We start from the raw sequence: 9,571 nt of genomic DNA on the forward strand, positions 1-9,571 counted from the left end.
CCTTCGGGTGCGCACTGGGTAAACCTTACGGGTTCACGTAATAGCCTGCAAACCACGTGAACCAAGGTAAACCGCATTTAAGCGACAGACTCTGGCTCAGGAGGCATAATCATAAATTCTCCTCCCGTGGAATTCGAACCTGTGACCAAGAGGTTAGTTTTCCTCAGGAGGCATTTATGACGTGATTTAATAATGTGGCTTGATGCATATATGTATGACAATGTGCTAAATATAATAAAATTTATTAAATGATAAATTATTAGCTTACCTTTATACAAAACCTATTTAATGTCCGAGTAACTTATTAGATGACATATGACTTACTATTCAATACTACTCCTAACTTTATGTAACACCCTGACAAAATTCAATTTTTTTAGGCGCGAAAGATTCTAGAGAAGATCTAAATGATCTGGATGACTCTAAAATATAGCGAAATATTGTAAAAAAATTTAGAAAGCGCTTGAAGATTCAAGAAGGATCTGGAAGATGACGGAACTTGGGGGAGCTTGGGGGACTCTTCCAGAACCTTCAAGAGCTTGGGAGCTTTCTAGAGTTTTCCTATTTGTATATTCTAGTTAGATAGTGTAACGCCTTCAAAATCCGGGGTGTAGATCTGTGGGTTACTTACTAATCTCCAATATAATACAAACCTGTATAACAATTATGCAAACATATATCTAACCCCTTTACATCTATCCATGATCTTTTAAGGTTGAGGTATGAAAACAAGAACAACACTCTATCGTCATTACAAACCCAAATATAACATCTTATAGAACTCTCTTTATTACAAACCGTTATCTAACAAATTTTTAAACTAAATTCATTTTATTCAAACATACACCACATCTATCTACACTACACTTGCTCAGGTGGCTCAAAGCTCTCCTCTTTTATCGGGATCAGCACCTTTGGTGCTAGAGGGTCCATCATCTTGACACGCTTCTTTACCACGCGAGTCTGAATATGTTTCATTCTTTTTCTTAACTGAAAAAGACAAAGTGAATAACAACAAAAGGGGTGAGATATAATATTCTCAGCAAGTCCACAATATATAAACAGTATTATAAGAAAGCTAAATGAACCGATAATCTGGCTTTATCTGTAAAGATGTAACTCTGTGAGGAAATAATGAAGGCCACTATCAGCGATTATCAATAAACTAGACTGGACACAAGTTCGCACCCATATCATGCCGATCAGTCAGGATACATTGTAGATCTATACCTCTATGTATAGATCCATTCGGGTACCCAGGCTCTACGGCCCAAAACATGGATTCGGTTAATTCCCGGTCCATAGGATCAAGTGTTTACATAATCCTCATAATCACTATCCAGTCCACAGATGAGCAATCGGAACAATCGGTATATTTTGATATATCCCAACATCAGAATATATCAGGATAAATGTAATGTGTGATATATTGGAATATGAATAGAATATTCAGTGTATAAAGAGAAATCAAGAATCGAAATGAAATACAAACAAAAGAAAAATAATTGTGTATCAGTGTATGCGAATGAGAATTATCAGTATTTTACTGAATTGAGAATCTGAATAGAAGAAAGCAATTTACTATTCTGGATTATCAGCCGCTTTCTCTCTTTTCCTATCCAGGGCTGTTTCAACTCTTTTTCGAGTCAACACCACCACATTCTTGATGTACTAAATTAATTCAGGACTTAACAATGTCTCTACTTTCACTTTCTCTCACTAGGGTGAGGACCCACACTTATGTCCATACAACACTTCGCAAAGTAACATTCTCGTACTAACATGATAACTATTATTATAGAAACTCAATCCATGGTAGGTGATTATCGCAGTTCACTTTTAAACCCATCATATATATATATATATATATTCTCCACATATCTTATATTGTCTGAATCATCTTCTTACTTTGACCCTCTGTCTAAGGGTGATAAGTAATACTGATTTTTCATTTTAACTTCCAACATCCGATCACTTCTTACTCATTTCCATCAGTTAAGGTTGGGAAATAATCTTATATACTAACTTCTCACCACTTTTAGATACTCAACTTCAATTCCCACAGTTTCCAATTCTTGATTCATAACTTCTTCTTAACATTTCTTGATTCCTTCCATTCCTTCTGACTAAAAAGTGATCTCATACAACTACTCTCCACTATCTCCAGGTACTTGAATCTTCAATTTCTCACTTCTTCCATTCTTCTGTCAACTCTTCAATGATCTTAATAATATTCAATTTTCTTTTCTACTCAAGACATCTATCCCTGAATGGACCCTTCCCGGTAGGTAGTCACTTAAACAACCATGGCTCATAATCAATTTTAATCAAGTTCTCATACTTTTGAAGCTTAGTATACAATTCCTACTTCTCAACCTTTCATAGACACTTCTTTAGGCTTTCAACTTGACCTTCCTTAGCCCTTAGATGGGAAAGGATGTTATCAATAAATATGATTATACCATTCAAGTACTCATGACACACTATATTCTTTAATTCCCTATATTACTTCTGCATCCAGAAACTTACCTTACTATTGACTTCTGTACACTTTATACTTCACTTCTTCTAAAAACCGCTCCTTACCTTACTACAGGACAACCAACCCGATCCTAAAATCATATCGAACTCTTCTAGCTCGAAGGGTGGCAAATCAGGTGCAACTACGTCCAAGTTCTAAATGCTCGATCTCTTAGTCCTTTTAGAAGTTCTGCCTCTAGCTGTGCTGGATGTTGGCCCTTGGGATATAGTATCTTGAGTAACCGTTTTACAACTCCTTGCAATATGCCCAACTTTTCCACAATTATAACACATAACTCCTGGATTTTCTGGATTACATTTCGAGGCATAATGACCCTTATGTCCACACTTAAAACATTGCACATTCTTTTTGCATGAACCATTGTGTCTCCTGTCACAGGACTCACAATCCACTGTTGACTTGACTGACTGAGCTTGAGTGGAAGAAATTGAAATAGTACTAGTCCTAGTCTGAAATAAACTCTGTCTCCGGAATCCTTTACTCCTGTTTCGGCCAAACCGATTCTCAAATTCCTGACTGGATTCTCCTTGGTCTACCTTGTCCTTAACACCTTCTGACTTCCTTTTCTTATCACTTTCTTCCTTAACAACCAACTTCTGGTCACTTTCCATTACCAGGGCGGCCTGAACCATAGAGGAGTATGTCTTGAGTTGCAGTGCCACAACTCCTCTACGAATCTCAGGCTTCAACCCTTGCTAAAACCTCCTTGCTTTCTGAATCTCCGTACTTACATACTCAGGAACTAATCGAGCCAATTTTGTAAACTTGGCCTCATACTCCAGCACACTTCTCTCACCTTGTTTCAGCTCTAGAAACTCGACTTCCAACTGACTCCTTAAACCATCGGGAAAATACTTTTTCAAGAATAATTCTGTAAATCTTGCCCAAGAAACAGGGCCTTCTCCTTCCAACACTCGAGTGGATTCCCACCAATAATTTGCTTCATTCTTAAGAAAGTAACTCGCATAATCAGTCTTAAGATCATCATTTACTTGCGTGAGGGTAAATGCCTTGTCCATTTCCTTCAGCCAATTTATGGCAACAACAGGATCCACTTCGCCTTTGAACTCTGGGGGCTTAACAAATTGAAAGGATTTAAAATGGGTAGTTTGGTTTAGCTCTCCTTGTCGATATTGTTGCTGCTGAACCTGTTGGATTAATTGCACCTGTGTCAGGAAAATGTTGCCCAATCAATATACCCATGTCGTTATTCTTAGGATCCATTTATAACAGATTTCTAGATTAGAAACATTAGCAGCAATAACAACGGTAACAGTAGCAGAATCAACAACAGCGTAGAAAACTGGAATATAAAGGTACTAAACGTTATAGTATGCGTTCTCAATACAACAACAACCGAGCAACCTTTTAGTATCAATAAAATACAACATTAACAAATTCCATATATCGCAAAGCTAAACGGATTGTACTAAGAACCACCCAAAATGGGTAAAATGGTAATTCAAGTCAATCTTAAGGATCACAGACTTGGCTAACGCACTAGTCCGAGTTTCAATCAACCATTCCTCCCAAGGCGACTTCTTATTTCTTACAATTGACCCATCTTCCACGGAGTTAACTTTTCTAAAGCTGCAACCTTCAATATTGAATCATAAATCCTCTCTACTATTATCGTTTCTGAGATAGCTAGCAATCCAAGGTACATCTTATATTTCTTCCAGACAGTCAACTCTCAACTACTTTCGATGACCAAGACTGTCTAATCACAAAGGCTACCGACAATCCACTACCTCGGGATTTCAAATGAAATTTCAAAATCAAAGAATCAATGACACGGGGAGGACAAAAGAAGAAAACATAGGTATGACTGAGAGCAACCATACAAGTACATAAGATGGCCAGTCTTAGTAACATACGGTCACAACACATAATTCGGTGGCGTCCCACCAGACCCTTTTGTCACATAGACAAATGGTCAATTCATATGCATTATTTTCCCCAATCACCCGAAAAAGTCACCATGGAAAGAAACAATGTTCCGATAAGAAATTCACAAGTAGAAAAGAAAGAATCTGATTTGTAATGAGATCAACAGAACCCTAAGTAGCTTACTTCGGGTTCACAACTTCCTCACCGGGAAGATAAGCGACTTATGGAATAAGAAACAGTTACTCTGGAAACAAAATACATTTCAAGGAAGAAATAGAAGGGCTAAAAAATACCACCTCCCGATATGATCCACATTCACTATGAAACTTGGACGTCATAGCAGCCAATGACTATTATCTTACTATCCGAACTCACCAAGGTCACACAATCGGGCCAATAACATCCCTTGACATAGAAAAGGGAATATTTTGAAATAACATTGGCGTCTTCTCAGCTGGCACAATAAGGACCCGCTCAACGCTGAATCCTCGCAATCAGACTCGAATTCTCGAGAGGGAAACTAGAAATCTCTATCGAACATTACTAATAGTACGTATATGAAGGAAACGTACTCTAGGTTAGGGCAGTTCCAGCCAATCCTCAACAAACGTCAGGGTTTGTAGCGCCCTCCAAACCCGGGTCAGAAGTTTGGGGTCCACAACTCAAACACAACATATAAACCTGTATAAAAGATATTATTTATAATGACCCTTCTTTACATAACCACGGATCACAACAGGTTAAAGTATGAAGACAAGCCACAATCTTAACCTTTATTACAACGTACTAAATCCCACCTAATTTAACTTACAATTGATAATAAAATCATTCTTACAATCTGATTATCTCTATACCGCATGAAGCTTCTGCTAGCTCGATTCAACTTAACTGGAACCTTAGCCCGCACTTTGGATTGAGGAACTTCACTATCATCCATATTCTTTTCAACTGTAAAATATATAAAAGAATCGCAAGGGTGAGCTAACTAGCTCAACAAGTCATAATAGTGATAACTGAGGTTATACAATGATCAAATGAGATGATTCAAATGAATCAAGTTCCTTTTTAACTAATCAATAGAATTGGATATTCATTTTAAGTTTTAAAAAATCAAGGTTAGGCTGCTGATCAGTCACGCACTAACCCCGAGCAAAGCACACAACACTGCTCTAATTACTGGATCCAAGGCACGCATTGGCCTAACTTGACCATTGGTATAGTCTGACCACGAATCTGGTCTACATATATAAAAGCTATCCAATCCTAAAGCAGTTTAATATGTTAAACAATATAATTCGCTAACACAAGATCATAATCAATGATGATTAAACATTTGAATAAAATGTAAGGAAACTCATGGATATCACAAGGGTATATCAGGGTATGTAAAAGAAACGGTTTTCCAGTTTGTAAAATGATCAGGTATTTGATCAGTAATGATTTTTCAGGATATGGTTCTTTGATGTTATAAAGAATGATTGGAATACAAAAGTTTTAGTGTTTCAAATCATTCTCTTTCAGTGTTTGGTGTTTGGTAGTTATATTTTTGAAGAGTAGTATTATATTTGTATGGTTTGGTGTCTGATGATCAACAAAGGATGGGTTACAAAGAAATAAGGCTTATGGCTCAAGATCAAGAAAATCAGGGTTCAAGGTTCAATGGTTTAAAGATCTTGCAATGTAAAACATGAGTTATTTTGGATAATAGCGACATGTTATAAAATAGTTCAAAAATATTGGTAATATATATCTTGCAGAAAAGTTCAGAAATACTTGCCTTACAAGGCTTTACAATTATTACTAATCAACTCTGAGCCGACTCTGCTGCTCAGGTTCTAACGTCCAACCACTAGATCCCATTGGATTCGACTTCGACACTCAGGTCTTTTTGTTGAAACTCTACTGAGCTCGTCGACTGACCACTTTGTTATCTTTAGTCCATCGTCCACTTTCAGGTTCCCGACTATAACCTACAGGGTCGAAATACCCTACGTTAGACGTCTAGGTATGCTTGACATATTCTCGATACAAATTCTTACCCAACGATATTCAAACTCGACTCGTAATTATATTGATTATTATAATATAACAACACACCCAACAGTCAGGGTTTACATTCTCGAGAAATCGGTTTGGTATTCGTTTTTCGAAAATACGTATATTTGAAATTTTACAAAATCAGAGTTATGGATTTTAGAAAATTATTTCATCACATTGTGCAATCAAGTTTCATATAGAACACATATATATCTATATAACCATTCGTCGTCCCGATAATTGTTGGATACGCTCCCGTATTTTTGGTAGGTAAATTTCCTGGAAATCGGGCAGCGTCTCCTTTGTTTATCGGACTACCCGTCGAAATATCAATCGACGTCAATTCTATAACAACAATCCAATTCACAACAACCACAATCCTAACTATCACTTCAACCCAACAATCAATCTAATCACAATTCGTCGACTAAATTACGTACTCGACTTTACTGTAAAAATCAAATTCTCATTTCAAAAATAATTCCAAGAATTAATTTATTCATTTTAAAATATTAGGACTCAGAATTATATCATCACCGTCCACCGTCGGCTCGCCGAGGCTCATCGCCGATGGCGGCAAAATTCGCGGGTACCCGATAAATTTCGGGTTTCCAACGCGTATTTTACCGATTACTTTCAATTATTCCTGCACAAAATATAATTTATTTCACGAATTGCCTTCAAATAATTCTGCAGAAAATGAAATAAATCAATAAATATAATCTGCTCAAATCAATCAGGAGCAGCACGTATACAACACGCGCGGACAGCCAAAAGGAAACGCAGTAACAACAGGACATAAAGAAACAGGCGGCCGAGCAACAATAATAGGAACTACACAAAGCACACAACATATGCGCTCAGGGAAAAGAAGAGACGGCGACAAAGCCACCGGAATAGAGCAGGGCGGCGAAGTACCGGAAAAAAAAATAGCAATTGGCGGAGCAACCCCGAAAGGATGGGAACCGAGAGCTTGTATGTATGTATATAAGTGTATGCATCTGTTTGTGCAGGAGAGAGAAGAGAAATCACGGAGAAATGGGAGAGAAGAAAATGAGAGAGAGAGAGAGGTGAGATGAGGGAGACAACTGTGTTGTATTTGGTTTTGTATGTATATTTATTTATTTTTATTCTGCAGCAACTAATGAACAGCAGCCACGAATCTGAAGAATAGGTAAAATTATGCCACGTGCCCCCCTTCCTGATCTCACAGTCCTATTTTGTCCTGTTTTTACAAATTTAACGAACCATTGCATAAATAAAATAACTCCAAAAAATTCCAAAGTAATTCTAAAATATCACAAATAATTCAAAGTTATTAAAAATAATTTTTCCATAATTTTAAAAGTATTTTTGAAATGCAACTTATACCCGTATTTCACAATTAACGAACCGAGTTGTACTTAAAACAAATTCAGAAAATTACGAAAATGGTTTTAAAATATTACAAATATCCCGAAGTTCATAAAAATGTAAATTTCAAAATTTTAGAACAATTTTCGAAGTGCACTTTATACCCGCTTTTCTCAAATAAACAAATCAACGCGCGGGTCAAATTAATCCCAAAAATTTCCAAAATAATTTTAAAATTCTCGAAATATTCCAAACTTAAATAAATATGAGTTTCATAATTTTTGAAGAATTTTAGAATTAAATATGGATTTTACAAATAAAAGCAATCAGAAAATCATTTAAAGATAAATAATAAATAAAATATTAATTTCTCAATTTTGTAAAATCCTAAAAATAATTATTATAATTATAAAATCATAAAAACAATTTTAGAAACATTCCCAATGTTTATGCAAATAAATTCGTACTAAATCCACTTTCGAAAGTGAAAATAATTCAATACGATCCCATAATTTAATCGCGCGGACAACCCGGTACACTATAAAGCACGTGTGGATAATAATCAAACAACACATAGCGGTCAAAACCAACACACATATCTTATTTATTTAATAATTTCCATAACTGCATAATTAAATAATTCAAAAAGAATACACGAGTCGTTATATCCTTCCCCCCTTAAAAGATTCTGTCCTCAGAATCTGGTTTAATTACACAAGTGAGGATATCTGTCAAGCATATCTGACTCTAATTTCCAAGTAGACTCTTCTACTCGAGGATTTCAAACGTACTTGCTATAAATATACACTCATTTCCAATAACTTGCCTTTAACGATCAAGAGTTTGGATTGATCACTCTTTGCAAAACAAACTTGGACAAGAGTCCATTGGCTCCTACTTAGTTCAAATCAGATACCTATCGCTTTAATATTGACAAGTAAAATACATTAGGTATGCGCACTGGTGTGACGGTCATATCATTTATGAACAACTTTATCTATATTTATCAATGCCTCGAATGGTTTACTAATTTTAGGACTTAGCTTGTCCCTTCTATTCAAACTTATCCAATCTCTTGTAAGACGACCCTTTTACTAATACTACTGGTCCTATTTCTATACTCATACTTTCTCTCAATACAATTTCGTTTTCTTTCTTTGTCTACTCTGAGCTGCTTCAACTAATAGTACTATGCTCTTGGCGTGCCGATTTAACTTAGGATTTAACAACTTTCTTTCTCCCGCTTTATTCTAAATAGAAATGGGGACCTACACTTGCGTTCAAACGAAACTTGATACAGTGGCATTCCAAAGCTGACATTACTGATAAATGATCGTTCCAGTGTTTCCTTAAAACTCATTTTTTTCACATATCTTACATTTCCTGCATCACTTCCGTACTTTAACTCTCCGTTGAAGGATGATAGGCGGTGCTCATTTTCAACTTGGTTTCCAAACATTTGAACATCTCTTACTCTTTTCCATCAGTTAAGGCTGAAAAGTAATCTCATATTTTCATGTACCGTTATTTTTAAATATTTGAACTTCAGATTTTACTTTGTCCAATCCGTTTATTAACTTCTTGGTGGTCTTAATTACATCCAATCCTTTCTATCGGCCTAAAACATCCGTTACCATACGGTTTTGCTTAGGTGGTTGTTAATGGATTAATTCAGAATCTTTTGTTAACCTTAGTCAAAATTTCATTCTTGAAGACTCAACGTATAATTGCTTTCCTTCTGATCTTTGG

The sequence above is a fragment of the Apium graveolens genome, chromosome 7, assembly GCF_009905375.1.
Source record: "Apium graveolens cultivar Ventura chromosome 7, ASM990537v1, whole genome shotgun sequence".
NCBI classification, from domain to species: Eukaryota; Viridiplantae; Streptophyta; class Magnoliopsida; order Apiales; family Apiaceae; genus Apium; species Apium graveolens.